Below are 15,800 nucleotides of genomic sequence, written 5' to 3'. Positions count from 1 at the left end.
CTTAATATTAAGTGTTACCATTTTAGGACATTGCCTAGAATTAATGTGGCATCTGCAAGTTTTTTAGACTGTCAAGAGAGTTTTTTCACCAAGCTCTGTTTGTGAAAGCAAGAGACAAGCATTATTAACTCCAAACTATAATCCCTGCCACAGACATGAGCAAAAATACATCTTAAAAACATCCATAAGCTCATTATCTTTTGAGTGTCAATGGGAATTGAAAATCACCTGGATGAGCTGCAGGTTCACACCCCGGCGATGTAATGTTTGACGCTGATGTGCCACAGATATCTATTTTCTGTGCAGCAGCAGTCTCCATTTCAGCTCACAAGATATTCTTTTTTTTCTTTTTTTTTTTTGAAGATTTATCTTTCGCTTCCCTTTTTTTCCCATCTCATATCTAACGCTAATCGGCCCCTCCGCCACACTTCCTAAAAAAAAATAAAAAAATAAAAATCTTCTTTGAGTCATACTGCTGAAGCAAAGGCTTCTGGATAACTTGTACTTCTTTATCAAGTGAAAATAATAATTGGATGGGAAAACAACAGTGTAAATGTAAACAAACGGCTTATATGCCTCAAGGTTCAACACAATGTGTGCATACTATTTTTGCCCAAAGTTTACTTCAAGTTCAATTATTAAACAGTAAGAACTGTTTGACACAAACTACTGCAAAGTGCTTGGACACCTGATTCATATGACAGTTGGAGTAACACAAGCAATTAAAGTATTGTCCAGTGAACTACATAGTCTGGGGTCACATTGCAATGAAAGCTTTTCAATTTGCACCTCACTTGGAGAGTGTAATGCATGTTCATTCATCACTAAAGGACATTAGTGGATACTCTCTGAACGTGTTGCTCATGAGGCCACAGATTTTAGATGCTTGAACTGTTCTTTTATTGACTAGCTTATTTTCAACTTGCAGGTGAACTTATGGAAAACACTTGAAGTGCTGAAGGAGCCTGAACTACTCTGACAAAAGAGGAACTGTAAGAAATGTTCCCAAGTCAGAACAAGAATAGAAAAACAAAACAAAACAAAAAAAACTTCTCAGCATTGCCAAAAGCCAAAAAATCTCTCCAAATGCTCTGGCAGCACTTCTCAGAAATTTGATTGAATTAATTCTTGTTTATTTAATTGTCAGTGTGCAGTGTTCCCCCTATAATTGTACAGGCCTGGCAGGCCGCCAGGCCAAAAAGTACCACTGCCAGGCCAAAAAAATATTTTCTTAAATGCCAAAAATAATTTCAAATATCCAATCATTCAGAAATCATTTCCATTTGGGAGTCTCTGTGCTGCGCTGTTCCGAAACATGAGCCAAACTCTGTGGCGTTGCCTGGGAAACTCTGGTAGCGTAGCTCTTTTTAGGGAACAGGGTGGTGCGTAATGTGTGTGCGTAGCGACGTAGTGACAGTGAATGCAAGCAGAGCAGTGGAGAAGGTTATCAGTAAGTTGTCAATCTGACAATAAATGTACAGTACAGACTACAGTGTGTCAGTTAATAAATGCTTCAGCTTCTCAAGACGAAGAAAAGTCACGTCTGTTGTTTCCCCAACTGCTGGAAAAATGAAGGGAGTTAGCCTCAAAGTTAGCAACAATTGGTTAGCCTAACCTGATGAAGCTAAACAGAGAACAGAGAACTGTGTGGCTACTGAGTCTCTCCAGAGTTCTGATCAGCGCATTGCCCCCACAACCCCCGAGGCCGCCGCCATTACCCCAAAGCAGTCAACCTAGGAGAAATACACAAAAAAAAGTTCAATTCTTTCCTTGTTAAAAATCCCTAAAATTACATCAACTGCATCTCCCTCATTTGAGATCAAGAATATAATATACAAATAGTGTTCAATTCAAATATTTAGTTCAAGCGGCAACAATCGAAGCTTAAGGCTGAAGCCAATGTGGAAATACCTTAAAGTGCAATGTCTTCAACAGCTACTAAATGCTGGCTACAGAAAGTCCCTGAATGAACTTCTCTCTAGAAATACTACATCTTACTAATACTAAGTCTTTATGGTCTTAATCGCTAAATTCGGGCCCTCTAATAAGTGTGCTGGTGGTCATTTTAGAGATTATTGCTCCATCAATAAGATTGGAAGAATCTAATTTTAGCCCAAGAGTGCACCGCGCTGTGTTCCCAGTAAGCTAGCGTTCACTTCGGTCTTGGCCTTAGACCAAAGCAAACTCCTTATTTGGAAGGTCCCGGCTCCTAACAAAAAAGATGACGCCAACCATAAACAGCAACTCTGGGCTTCAAACCAGCTCCAATGCAAACCAGTGGGTGACCTCACATCTCGCTACATCCATTTATGATTTAACTACTAGGCACAAGATGTCTCCCACATCACTGAAAAGTCCATTCTCAGTGTATGTGTGCTGGAGGTTTCAAGTTTTTTTATGACATGTTTTGCATAAAACATTGTTAAGTGCTTGGTATATGCAGCTATTCATCCAATTTGCCAACATCCATTTACATTGTTCCATTTGCATTAAGTAGCTGTAACACAATGCAATCATTACAGCTCTGATACGACAGCAAAGAAAAGCAGATAAGAAAAAATGGGCCTCATGCAAGAACCACTTGTATGAACAGATTTGTTCTTCAGATGCACATAGGAGTGATTTAAGAACATTTATAACATTCATCAATTTTCTCATACTTAGAATTTTCTCTTAGGTACGAATGAAATTTATGAGTGGTCCAGACCTGTCATATGTCATGAATAGATCATCTCTGCCGGGAGAAACACTTGTTTGACTTACAATTATAATGTCCTAATCTGAATTAATTTGGAGTGTAAATATGATACCCAAAATAACAAAAATTAAATATATAACTAAACCTAATGCAAAATTTATATTCTGTTTACTGTATTTTCATCATCATGACTGCCAGTTTACTGAAAGGCTTTTTAGATTTTATGATTTTTATTGACATTTTTTGGTGCAGCAACGTCTACATTTCAGTAGTTTCTAGGAAACTTCTTTCACTCTGACAGCTGCCTCTGTGTCTCTCTGCAGGTCTCTGTCCAGTATCATCTTCTGTTGCAGCTGACAGTGTAACATCACCTGCAGACTATAATATTCTCTCCTGTTATATCTCTGTGACTGTCACATCCCTTGACCGCCTCCCCTCACATAGCGCTTTGCTTTAGAAAGACATTTTTTAACATCTAACTTCACATCAAAGCATTCCCTCTTTATTTCTGTCACAGTGCAGAGCTGCTCTGATGACACATCAGCAGGATTCACAATTTCTAATTGTGTTGGATCTCCTACTGTCACTCCTAAATTTGTTATGTGTTTGTCTTCTGATTTCTGACAGCAGGTCTTGAAGCTGCACTGTGTGAAACTCGCACACAAACTGAGCGGAACGTGGAGCCTTATATGGCAATTTTAGGGGCGTGGATTATGCTAATGATCACATTTTGTGAACGCACACCTCCTCATGAACAGGTGACATTCATCAGGCAGAAACGAGCCATTTACATCAAATTCAGGCAGTTAAGAGTGTTTGTTGAACACTTGTGCGAGCAAACCTCACAGAGAAAAGTAAGAGAGTTTCGGGATAAAAATACGAAAATGTTCTTGCATGAGGCCCAGTGAGTTTTCAGACTGCTCGATTAAAGTAAGAACATGGACGTAGGAGTGAAACAAAACAAACCACAGCTACTTCCACATGACACTGTACACCTAGGCTACAAACCTACTGAAACAGTCTCTAAAAGAGTTTTCTCTCTAATTAAACTGAAAGCTAATTACTTTATCATGACAACACCACTGAGTTGAGGTCAGAGGCCATTATGATGTTGTAGGTCAACACTGCTGCACTTCAATCCGCTGTGCTTTGCAAACACATGCCATCAATTGTCTTAAATTTCTCCAGTCAATGAATCCTTACTGAAACGTGCTTTTTGAAAATGTCTTTGTTGAATAAAAGTGTAGGGAAAAGCTTTGTGTTGCATCAATTGTGAGAACCAATTGCAGGGAATAGGGGATGTTAATTACAACCTTCGCCTAATGTTTGTAAAATACAAGCCAGTGTTCCATTTGTCTGCCAGTTATTAGATAACACTGCGAGGTGCACATATACACGAGACCCCAGCTCACTGTTTGGAATGCTTAATGAGTTAAACATCACATCAGGCACAAAAGAACTGTGCTCATACAATTACTAATTCATGAATTTCTTTGCTCAGGGTGTAAAGTTATTATTTGTTGTGAATACCCTTTGTTTGGTTGTGACAAAACAAAAGTGTTGCGCATACTTGCTGATTTCCAATGTAGCTATACAGGGGTGGATTTCGTGTGATTTCTTAGACATTTCTAAATAGTAAAAGCCACAGAATGCTAATCACCAGGCTTTTCAAAAATTGTGCCACCAACAATGTAGCCATGGTAACACTGGCAAAGCGGCAGGAACTCAAAGTAAGTGTCAATATGAATGATTAGGCCTAATTTCTGGTGACTGACTTTTTTTTTTTTCCACAAATCATGAATACATATAAATGCATTTAAACCATGTTAGTACGTGCGAGTGTAATACAATCCAATACAGCAGCCCTGTAATAAATTTTTATGTAATACATTTTTATGAGGCTCATAATGTTTAGTTTTCTTGACACTGTGTCAGAGAGGTGTTGAATCAACTGTTGGTAATTTGAGACACTGATAAGTGGTGGTGTTACACTGGGTTGCATTGTATTCAGAGGTGTTTCTAATCTTCTGTTCACTTTTGTAAACACAGGTGGTCAAAGTATTAGAAATGCCTTTCAAGTGTCCATGTCTAAATGGTGACAACATATTTTTTCTAGTGTTTGGAACACTAGTTTTTGGAAGAAACTTTTTTTTGCATTGTCTACTCTTGCATGGCTGCTTTGTGCCGACCATCTTCTGTCTGCAGCTTGTCATGCTCAATTTGTGCGACTCCCATGTAGTTAAGTGAGCATGTCACTGCCACTGTCTGTAACATCTTTCCTCAGGGCACACGGACACACACATGGACCGATAGCATTGTGAACAAAGCTAAAAAGACAAAACAGACATACACACACACAAGGCAACGGATCCACACAGAAATAAAATTTCAAACATCACAACAAACCACCCATATGGACACGCACACATGCTTTTACACTCAACTCGGTGGTGCATTTTACATTCACTGGAAAATATAAACTGTTTTACGCTTGGGCACAGCTAATTATAATGCAAATATATGACAGTGCTGGTTGAACGTTTGCCCATAGGTTGACAAGAACAAACGCGATATGGAGATTCTCCCTCATTCTGCTTCACCTAGAAAGCCAAGGGCAAATGAAAATGGTTTAGTGAGGCGGATCGGCCCCAACATAACCCTGGCAGGGAACTTTGGTCTCCTCTTTAATTAATGAGTGCCAGTGTTTTGGAATGTAAATACGCAACTAAGCAGACAGACTGTGCAGTGAAGTGAAAAAGCCTGACTGCGGGAATATGCATACATTTGACTGTCTATTAAGTTTGAGTTTTCAGTCATTCGGCGCATGATGTCATTCATTCTTGATCAAGTGACACAATATATGAGGCAGATTCACCACTCTTAGTAGAATTCTCAGTAAGTTATAAACATTGGGTTCTTGATTTCAAACAGAAGTAGAAAAAAGCAAGCCTCTCATTTATTGCTGGCAACCGCCGATTTTGCCTGCTGAAATGATGATTGTTTTATCAGTTGTAGCTAGCAAGTTAAGTAAGCAAACACTGGCTCCTTGAGTTGATTCAAAACGCTGTCTCCTGATGACTTGTTTTAAAACCAGAATCTTCTGAAGCGGGTGCTAGATATGCACTGGATGGCCACATATGTACATGATGTTGTGCTAAAGGCTTAAACTACATCTCCCAGGTAAAAAGTCAGCATTCTCACCATCTGATATAGGAGACATGGAAATAAAGAAACAGCTTTGTCCCTGTACTGCAGTGTCCTAGTAAAGGATTGGTCTGTTATTTTGTTGTAAAATAATCCTATTTGGACTAACTGATGTGTCTGATAAATGCAAACACTATTTCCCAAAATCCAATAGGGCAGGAAAACACTATACAGTGGAATCATGAAATTGGCTTTTTATAGGTAATAACTAGCCTATTATTATTATTATTATTAGAGGTAATTATTTATATGCTCTTGGCCTCAGAAATAATGCTCAGTTACAACTGTATATAGTAAGCTCAAGTTCAAGTTTACTTTTATTGTCATTTAAATCACACACACATACTGACACACATACTGTATATATCAAAGTGAAAAGACATTTCAAGGTTAGACAGATGGAAAAGAATAAATGACAAGACATCCATGAGTGTTTAAAAAAAACAGAACAATACTAGCTTAAAAAAGGTATTAAACAGTATGCTACACTACTGTTGTGTCATCATGTGAACGGAACTGAATTAACCAGCTATGCTAATGATTGTAGTATGTCAGAGTGCATAAACACACTGTTTAAGCCATTCCTTAGATTTACACTCCTGGATTTTTGGTTTTAGAAAGCTAAAAAAAACACCCTCACTTTATTCCCTTGCACAATGCTTTGCCTTGTGGAGAAATCAAAAGCTTGACAGGCCTGCCTGCCTAGTTACCGTAGCTAAGCCATGATTGGACTTTTGTGGTTCAGGGGAGGGTTTATGACAGTAGGACTTAATGACATAAATAGGTAAATACAATAACCTGGTAGCAGAGGTCACTATTGCCAAACACAGTGTATGATAGTAGTAGTTAATCACTGTAATGAGATAAATCTCAATCTCCCTTCTCACCTGTGAGGTTTTATTGGTTGTTGCATAAAATAAAAGCATGAGTAATATCCAGTACATTATTCTGCAGGTTTATGAGTGATGATGACTTCCCCTTGGGGGCTTGTATGGATCACTGTCCGCAGATGGGAGTTGACTGGGTGCATTAAGATTGTTTAAGAAATATAATCTCAACAAGCTGCTGATGAAGAATTTCCCTCCCCTGTTGGGTCAGCAGAAATCAAAATGTGGGTCCTGAATGTAATGTGTCAAAATGAGACTGAATTATGGATCATCAGTACCAAAGGCTTTTAATACACTGTAGCATGAGCCAAATGAAACGTGATCTTTTCGCTAAGGGACTCCTTACTGTATTTATAGACTTAAAAAAAACGTTGTTAGTGGTCCTATGGAGTCAACTTAATTTTTAAACAAAGTGTGAGATGGCCCAGGGGTGAAAACTGCTTTTACAGTACAGTCAGTAGTGATCATAGTGTTGTTTTCCATGGTAAAACAGAAGTATAGGCTCAAAATGATGACCTTTATTCAAAATTTGTAGGTTATTTGTGTGTGTGTGTTCAAGTAACCCAATTCTGCCTCTAGGACATTTCTGTGAAAAATACGGCTCTTTATTATCGCATATAAATAAGCAGAATGCATTCTGTAGAGGCAATAATATTTGCTGAATATCTACAAAAACAACAATAGTCCCTTGTGCCACATCCCTGTGAAACACATTTATTTATAAAATGATGATAATACAACTGTGAAGACAGCAAGGCAGAAGCCTATATCCTTTACAGAAAATGACCCTAAGTGGTCAAACAGGCAAACTGAAGAGGTCAATTGCTCTTTTGGAGTTTTAAAACGGGATTCAAGAAGGGAAAAATTAAAAAGTGGAGAAAAAGGTGTTTCTACAAGTCAGCAAGTCCCCCAGCTTCACCCCAGGACTCAAGGGCCTGACACACACACCACAAGAAGCTCACTAATGAGGCAAAATCCCCCTATCCCAGAAAAGCCCCCCTAAAAATTTGCAAGCTAGCAATCTTCAACTGTTTTTTTTTTCTTTTTCTTTTTCTTCTTCTTCTTAAAAAGGCTATTCCAGCATTGATTCCCCTTTCCTATGTTCTCATTTGGCCTAGCAAACAAAGCTAACTTTAATGAGGTTTTATATGGTTGACCTTTTTTTTGTCTTTTTAGACATACAATAGGTCCTAATATCATGCTGCTCAAATTTCTTAAGTAAGCAGTGCAGCATTGTCCTCACTGACATTGTCATTACATCGCAAATTTCACTGACAGATGGGGGGAGAGAGCTATTCTTAGGATGTGCAATGACAGTGAGTGACATTTAGTTATAACCAATCAGATCATTTCCGTAAAATGTCTCCCTAATGATTAATCAGAGTCAAAAAAAAATGTTTTAAAAAACATAACGGAAACACACCCCAACAAAAACCTTCTCCTCCAATCAATATTGTCGCAAGTAACAAGATGTCAATTGGATCACTCCATCTGGCAGCAGTGAGGAGGACATATTCTAGCGTGCCTGTTGGCACATACGTCCTCTGAATGACAACTAGGTTCAGATTGCTGCGACTGGGTGATCAACTCATTAGATACAGTATAATGGACACATTCTTTGCTACGATGGTGATGGCCGAGACACAAGCCGTCTACATGTGCCAATCAAGTCTGTGTTTTTCCTCCACACAATCTTTACTTTTCCCATATGTAAATTTAGTACTTCTAGACATTAGTTATACATTGTCTGTGTGGGTAACTTTTTCTTCAACTATGGTCATACTTCTCTTGTATAGATTATTATTGTAGCTTGACTAAAACAGAAATGATATATCATGTAAACAGAATGCAAAAATGTCAGGTATCTTCTCCTCTATGATGTTTAAAAGCAAAAATAATGATACATTCAGAAAAATCCATTCTATTTTTTTTTTGTGTGTGTGTTTGGCTGATTTTGAAAATTGGTCAAAATGTGGTTGAAAACTGAGAGACAATACCACAACAGATAGGGCTATGAAATCTGAATTCTCCTGGGAAAATGGAGGTGGATGCTAAAGTAAGGTCATCCCAACCTTTACACATTCACCTGCAGACCCTGTTGTTGTCCTTCCGACTCCCACTGCACCTTTCAAGACAATTTTACAAACAAACTCCGTGTGCACCGGTAAACTGAACTGACAGTGTTCATGAACTTATTTCACCACAGTCAAAGAAGGGCAATTTTATTTCACAAAGCTAAGTTCTTATTGGTTTTAGACTCAGCTGAGATGCAGTAGCAGTAACAGTGCATCTAATAATAACAGGGCCTAAAAATACACAGGTAAATCTTTCCTCGGTAACCGCAGGGACCCGGCTTCACCGTCCACCGAGGGAGCTCGCTGACTAATGAAGTTGGGAAGCTTAGAGCAATTAGACACATCAAAGCTCGAATCTGAAAATTAATTAGGCTCTCCTCTCTTTCGGAAGCAGCATCCGCTCATGCAGCAGCTAATTAGCATACCGCCATCAAAACACGCAGGTGCCCGTGTTGTTGCTGCTCGGACCACTTTCAGAAACCTGTGCTTATCATGTTTTCAGACAATTAGGAGAGGGAAATGATCAAAACAGACTAAACAGGAGCCGATCAGAGAGTGATGGATGAAGTTGACATTTATGGAAATCTCAGTCGTGGCAAAACAGGTACAGTGGCATTAGGTTCGATTATTCAAGCCTCCTGTGGTTTGACTCACTCACCGTAGTACGCGTTAAAAATTTTAATGTACCATGAGGGTCCCGGTCAGCCTTGAAGTATTAAGTATGGCCATTTAGAGTCTGTGTGGGATCTACTTACTTGCAGATAATGCACAGTGTGCAATTCTCGTATTCCAGTTTGTTCAACTGCGTATCAAAAGCTTCCTTAATCTTGGGTGTGTCACATCAAAGGGACTTAGGGTCTCTTGTTAACTCTTAATGTCAAAAGAAGCACCGACACTCACTGAACTCGGCCGTCGTTTTTTCCGAACGTCATTAGCCACCCCGATCCGGTTTTGCCGTGTGAAGTCACATCAAAGCCTGGGCAATCACATGCTCATTCACACTAATGAAGAGCTCCTTCAAACACAAGTGCTCATTATTAACGACACCTGATTTTAAAAGCGAGATGTATTATGTAAATTACACCCCCCACCCAACCCCCCCCATTTCCAGTCCTATGCTAGACGATTGTGTAAATTGTGGAAAAAGCTATATTTATCTATTTATTTAAGATCTGCTGAAAGAGGGTGGGGAATATATTGAATATTTTGTATATTCAATTGTTCTAGCTCATTTTAGGATGACAAAATAGGTAAGTAATACATAACTTCTCATTGATCTGTTATATGACAGTAATCAGGGCTTCTTAACCTGTTTCCTCATGGTAATATATTAATCATTTCCCTCAGCCACTCTGCTGTGAAAATTAATGTAGCCCAGTATGTTTTCCCTTTAGGCTGCACTTTGATTAATGAGCCTGGTTCATAGTATGCTCCTCTGCTTCAACAAGAAAAAAATGCATCCCAATAAAAGTTGCAAAAGTTCACAAACTACCCACGTCTGTCAATTCTGCACGAGTCGATTGCGGTGCGGATACCGCCGTCAAACAGACTTTGTTTGTGAAATACAGGAGACGGAGAGAGACGGCATTCAAACAGTTGAGATAATCTTTTTGAGGTGATAATGATTCAAACTCAGTAGGCAACAGGAACTGAGACACAACTCAGGTTTTACAAGTCAACACACTGGAGGCCCCCAGGAAAACAAAGTTCAGACGCAGGGTGGGAGATAAATCCTAGCTGTAGACAAAGCCTATATTTCTGTGTCCCTGCAGTTTTGCTCTAATCTGTCTCTCTCAGCCCTGTAAGCTATTAAAGGCCAGACAAAGGCAGTCCAGAGCTAAGCACCCTGTGGGGAGATCTTATTTACAGTGTAACTGCCACTTTGACTGCCTGCCACCTCTGTCTTGCTCCTGTGCTTCCTCGTCTTTCCCTTCGTCTACTTTTTTTTTCTCTCTCTTTCTCCTCTCATTCTTTTCCACTTCCATCTGCTGCGGATGGCTTTTAATCTCAAGCAGCTGAAATTCCATCTTTCAGCTTGGCTTGCCAGTTTGAAAGGCTCAGCGTTCAACTTCTTGTTTCTGACTTGGCGTTTAATGGAACTATTGTTCAGTTTGAGGCATATCCCATTAGGTAAGGCTGAGAGTGGAGAGAATATAAGTAATAGGAGTCCGCTCTCACCATTTCTTTCAGACTCACCACCATTAAGAAGGTATTTTCACCCAGCTATACATCTTCACAGCACATAGCAACATGCTGAGATTTGGTGCGACCTGATTGAAATCACTCAATCAGGTGGTCCACATTCATTAAAGTTCTCTTGCATTTATCAGCTACATCCTGATAAAGTTTTACTTTACACTGACTGGACGTGGAACAGGCTGCAAGTATTCACTTAAGAAATATTTCCAAAGTCCTATGCTTCAAGATATAGTACATATGTGGAGGAAAAATGGTTCCAACCAAGGCCAGAAGCAAAGAAAATCAATATTGTGACACTCAGCTTTTCGCCAAACTGTCAGCAAGAAAATATACCTCAGGAAGAATTCATCATTTGCATAGTGTGGTACCTTAAAACGGCCTGACACAAGTAATAAAAATGTATTAGCTTGCATGGACATGGGGGGCTATGTTGTGCTGAGTGTGTTGCCTTGCAGTGCTGAATAAGCTAAGGCTACAAAACTTCCTCCTGGGTTCATGACATGATCCTACCAGGAATTGATCTTATAATTGTGAGACTGACATCTCGTGCGAGGTGTTATTGAAAACACATCCTCCCACCCAGGCAGGCTTTGTCAGCTTGAAAATGTTTTGTTGTGCTGTTGTGGGCCTAAGGCTACAAACTCTCTATCGGTAAACATTCCCATTCAATTATTACTGAAAAAACAAGCTTGTCATTGCGAGATGGTGTCACAGTAGCAGTACTGACAGGTAGGAATGTTTAAGCAATTTTGGGGTAAAGTGTTTAATGTATTTAGCATCAACCTGAGCAGTTCCCACAGGCAATGTATTAGCACCGATAATAATCACCACTTAAGCCTAGTCCTCCAACATGCTCATTATCAGTGGATGTAAATAAGTCAATTAGCATTCAGACTATTGACTTGCAGCTATGGCCCAGCTGAAAAAAAGATTCATTATTTTTCATTTTTATTGTTATTCCAATAATAACAACTAATAAACAGGTTTCTCACAGCAGTTTTAGTTATTTATTGGGGCCACTGAACTGATTCAGAAGAATGCGTGCTTTAACTTTTCTTGCCTCAATTGTGTCGAATTATTAAAAATGTTAGACAAGGTCATCAAATTTATAGAAATCATTTCCTTTACAATTCCGCAATGACATGTCAATAATTGACAACAAGTGCACATTATTACTTAGAATTAAAAGTTAAACCATCAAGTTTTGTTGACACTTAAAATTAGATTATTAGAAATTAAAATTATAAAACTAAGTTATAAATGACTAATGATAAAATACTTGTTGAATACTAATTAAAATAATTATAATATAAAATAATTTATTCATAATCATGATTTCCACTGAATCATATGCGGTAATGACTATACCCACTTTTGACAAGCAAGAGCCACAGGCAACATTATATTATAGCAAAAACACCTAGGGACAGCTGCAAGCTGTTTACTGATAGGCTTTTGGTGAAGAGACATGTCAACAAATCAAACAAAGGCTCAGATGAGGAACCTCAGAAAACAGCTGTGACAAACAGCATCTCTCCAGGCTCAGCCAAAGATTCAGCACACAGCTACAGGTTAAACACAACTAAATGGCCTGGCCTGAAGACATAATGACAACATAGAGCCGAAACATAAATCACGGTTGAGCTGCTTTTTAAAAATTTACCTCCTCACTAGTTTACTTTCCGTCAAAGCCAGAGACATCCACGGTGGGCAAGGTCAGTCATTGTTCAAACATCAATTGCTCAAAGACTGGCAGCTAAGTGCTCCTCCTCACCCTTATTCTCGTATTTATGACAAAGAGTCCACAAAGGGGTCTGAGATGATGAGGGCAAGACATGTAGGACGGACCACATACTGGGTGATGTGCGAAGAGGTCAATTGCTTAGATCGAAGCACTTGCTCTTTTGAAAGCCAGGTTTTACTCAAATAAAACCTTTGATGATAAAAAAACATTTTTTACCACCAATATAACTTCAGTGATGCCAAGCTCTGATGATAACAGGATGGTGACCAGCACAAAACACACTTGACGGTGAACAAAATACACCAAACAAATATGTGAGTATGTACAACATGCACTTTCTCCTTCCATCCTGCTTTGTCATAATAATTTAAAGGCAAAATATAAGCAGCCCTATATTCATTTCCAAAAATATCACAGACTACATTCCATGGAGTGAATAAAGTAGGACAATGCCACAGTCTCAAACCACTTTGAAATGAAACAAGCAGTATAGGTTGGAAGTGTGAATAATAACTTGCAAACTGACTAAAATTACAACAGAAAGTATTCCATATCATAACTGGCTTTTTTTCCAATTACAGAACCTCCCAATAAATTTGTTGAACAAAGTCACAATCTTTTACTCCCAGTGATGCAAAGGCAGCCAGGACAACACAAATATCATATGTAAAAGGCAGCATTTCCTATGCTTACTGTAAAGACTACAGACTGAAGAGAGTTTGTTCATATGCTTCCATCTTGGTTAATAAGTACTCATTGCAGCTGTGAGACAGTGACCTGCATAATCACAAATGGTTCAGCTGCCATCTAAATGCAGCTGCGCCGACACACATAGGTCCCGTCATTGCACGGCGGCAAAAACAAGGCCCGGTCATGGCACGATGGCCAAGAAACAACACAGCAACATCAAGAAAATAAAAATGACACTTACTGGTTGTAGATCTACCTGGGGGGAAAAAAAGCCATTGCACCATATATATCCAGACAGCTGGCTAGCTAGCCACACACATTGGAGCAGTCTGGCAGGGTAGCATCTCATATACAGATGTACCTGCACATGAATAAAGATGTGTACAGACTGAATGTGAAGCTAATTTTAGAGGTGGAATAACTGTGTACAAAGTTATTGGAAAGACACAAGCAGATATTAAAAGTGGGTAGCCCTCGGCGGTGCAAATTGAGGCATAGATGTGTGAATACCAGCTGAAAATGATTTAAATAGGCAATACCAGAAAAAAATGAGGTCAGTCTGAGTCTGAGCTGTCACATACACAGTCAGTTTGTCTTGTTAGCTAGTTAATGTTTCATCTGTTTAGTCGATGGCTGCTGGTAGTGAATTAGCACAGACTGTAAAAACACTCCAATATTCTAATTTATGTTAATAAAGGAAGGCAGAAATTTGCTTCATGCTCAGTTTGAACACACCTTAAGAGGTAAAAACAAGCATGACTAAGTCCTGGCACGGCGGCCGAGAAACAACACAAACTGAAGAAAAATAAGAATGACACTTACCTTTCGTTGGTCTACCTGAAAAACAACAAGCCAGCATGCAAGGCATATAGATACAGACAGAAAGAGGAACTGTGAAAAGATAGATACAGTACAGCAGATATATGCATGAACCCACTGCAGCAGTTTGGCACAGCAGCCAATTCAATTCAGCACACACCAACATATTTTTTTTTAGAGTTCACAACAAACTTAAGTCTAGTCACGTCACGGTGGCCAAGAAACAGTACAAACTTAAACAAACGTGACGCCTGTTTGTTTTTTTTTCAGTCAACCTGAAAAATGCCAAGACCAAATCTTGATCTAAAACAGATACATTTGTAAACAGGTAGATAGAGCACATAGCAGTTTGGCTAAGCAGTCATTTAAATACAGCTGCACCAACACAAGTTTAAGTATATCACAACAATAAGCAAAGGCACGGCGGCCGAGATAATTAAAGCCCAGTGATGGCATGGCATGGCAGCCAACATGATACAAACAAAAGGCAAACCAGGGTGTGTAGGCTCACTTTAAAGACCCAAGCAGACTGGTGAGTAGAGGCCCAGTCATGGCGGCCAAGATTATTAAGGCCTAGTAATGGCAGGCAGCCAAAAAAACACAACCAACACAACATAAGACAAACTTAACAAAAAAATAATGACTTACTGTTTGTTGCTCTAGTTGTAAAGAAGTCCATGCACCAGCCTCTCTACATGAAGATGTCTTTTGCCTTGTTGAGGGCCATTTTCTGTTTCACCAGAGACTTGACGGCCAGAGCTCAAATGTACTTCTTGATGGTTCCAACTGTGTATTTGTTTCAGTTTTAAAGTCAAAAAGATCTCCAGTGATCACAATGTAAGTCTTTGTTTCTCATGTTGTTGCTGGTTGAAAGCAGTAAACAAGGTCAACAGAGACAGTCTGTCTGTAACAGTGGTGTAAAACTTTGCAAAATTCTCCATTTCCTTGAAAATTTATCACAGAAAACTTTCAGGAGGATGGCTAGTTCAGCAATTTAGTGTGTCCTTCACTACTATTTTTGTGCAAATAAGAGGGAACAGGATTGTGACAACTGTTTGGCATGTGAGAAAGACTTGGGGACCTTAAATTCCTGGTTACTCCTTGAAATAATCTTCTTCTTCTTCCACTTCTTCTTCTTCTTCTTCATTGGCAGTTGGCAACCAGCTTATAGGTTCATTACTGCCACCTACTGGACTGGAAAGTTGGTCAGTTGATGGACAGAAAAAGAAAAGGAAAAAAGAAACTGCTAACTTTTATTCCTTATGCCCATCTCTTTTAGGTATTTAATTAAAATACACTAAGCCTAAAGGTTGGATTATGAACTTCAGCCAACAAAGCCAATACAAACTTTTCAGCAATGCCCCGTCCATCTGCTACTCCTATAGAATAAAAGCCTCCTGCACCTAATTATCCCATTGCTTTACATGTCACATCCCAACAACCTGAATGAAAAGGAAATACGTCACATTAAGGAAGCAATTTGG

The 15,800-nt window shown here is 39.1% G+C and overlaps 1 long non-coding RNA gene across 1 annotated transcript in view; it reads right to left on the bottom strand.

Annotated features, from left to right (window-relative positions):
- LOC121890122 overlaps positions 1-15,461 on the bottom strand; it is a 148,897-nt gene extending 133,436 nt beyond the window's left edge. The window contains exon 1 of the long non-coding RNA XR_006093695.1: positions 14,965-15,461. This is a non-coding gene — a long non-coding RNA (uncharacterized LOC121890122). The remainder of the gene's footprint in view (positions 1-14,964) is intronic.
- Between the last annotated feature and the right edge of the window lie 339 nt (positions 15,462-15,800).

Source organism: Thunnus maccoyii, chromosome 22, assembly GCF_910596095.1.
Source record: "Thunnus maccoyii chromosome 22, fThuMac1.1, whole genome shotgun sequence".
Taxonomy (NCBI): Eukaryota; Metazoa; Chordata; class Actinopteri; order Scombriformes; family Scombridae; genus Thunnus; species Thunnus maccoyii.
Note: the sequence above shows the minus strand (reverse complement) of the source record. Positions and strands in the feature narration are given on the sequence as shown.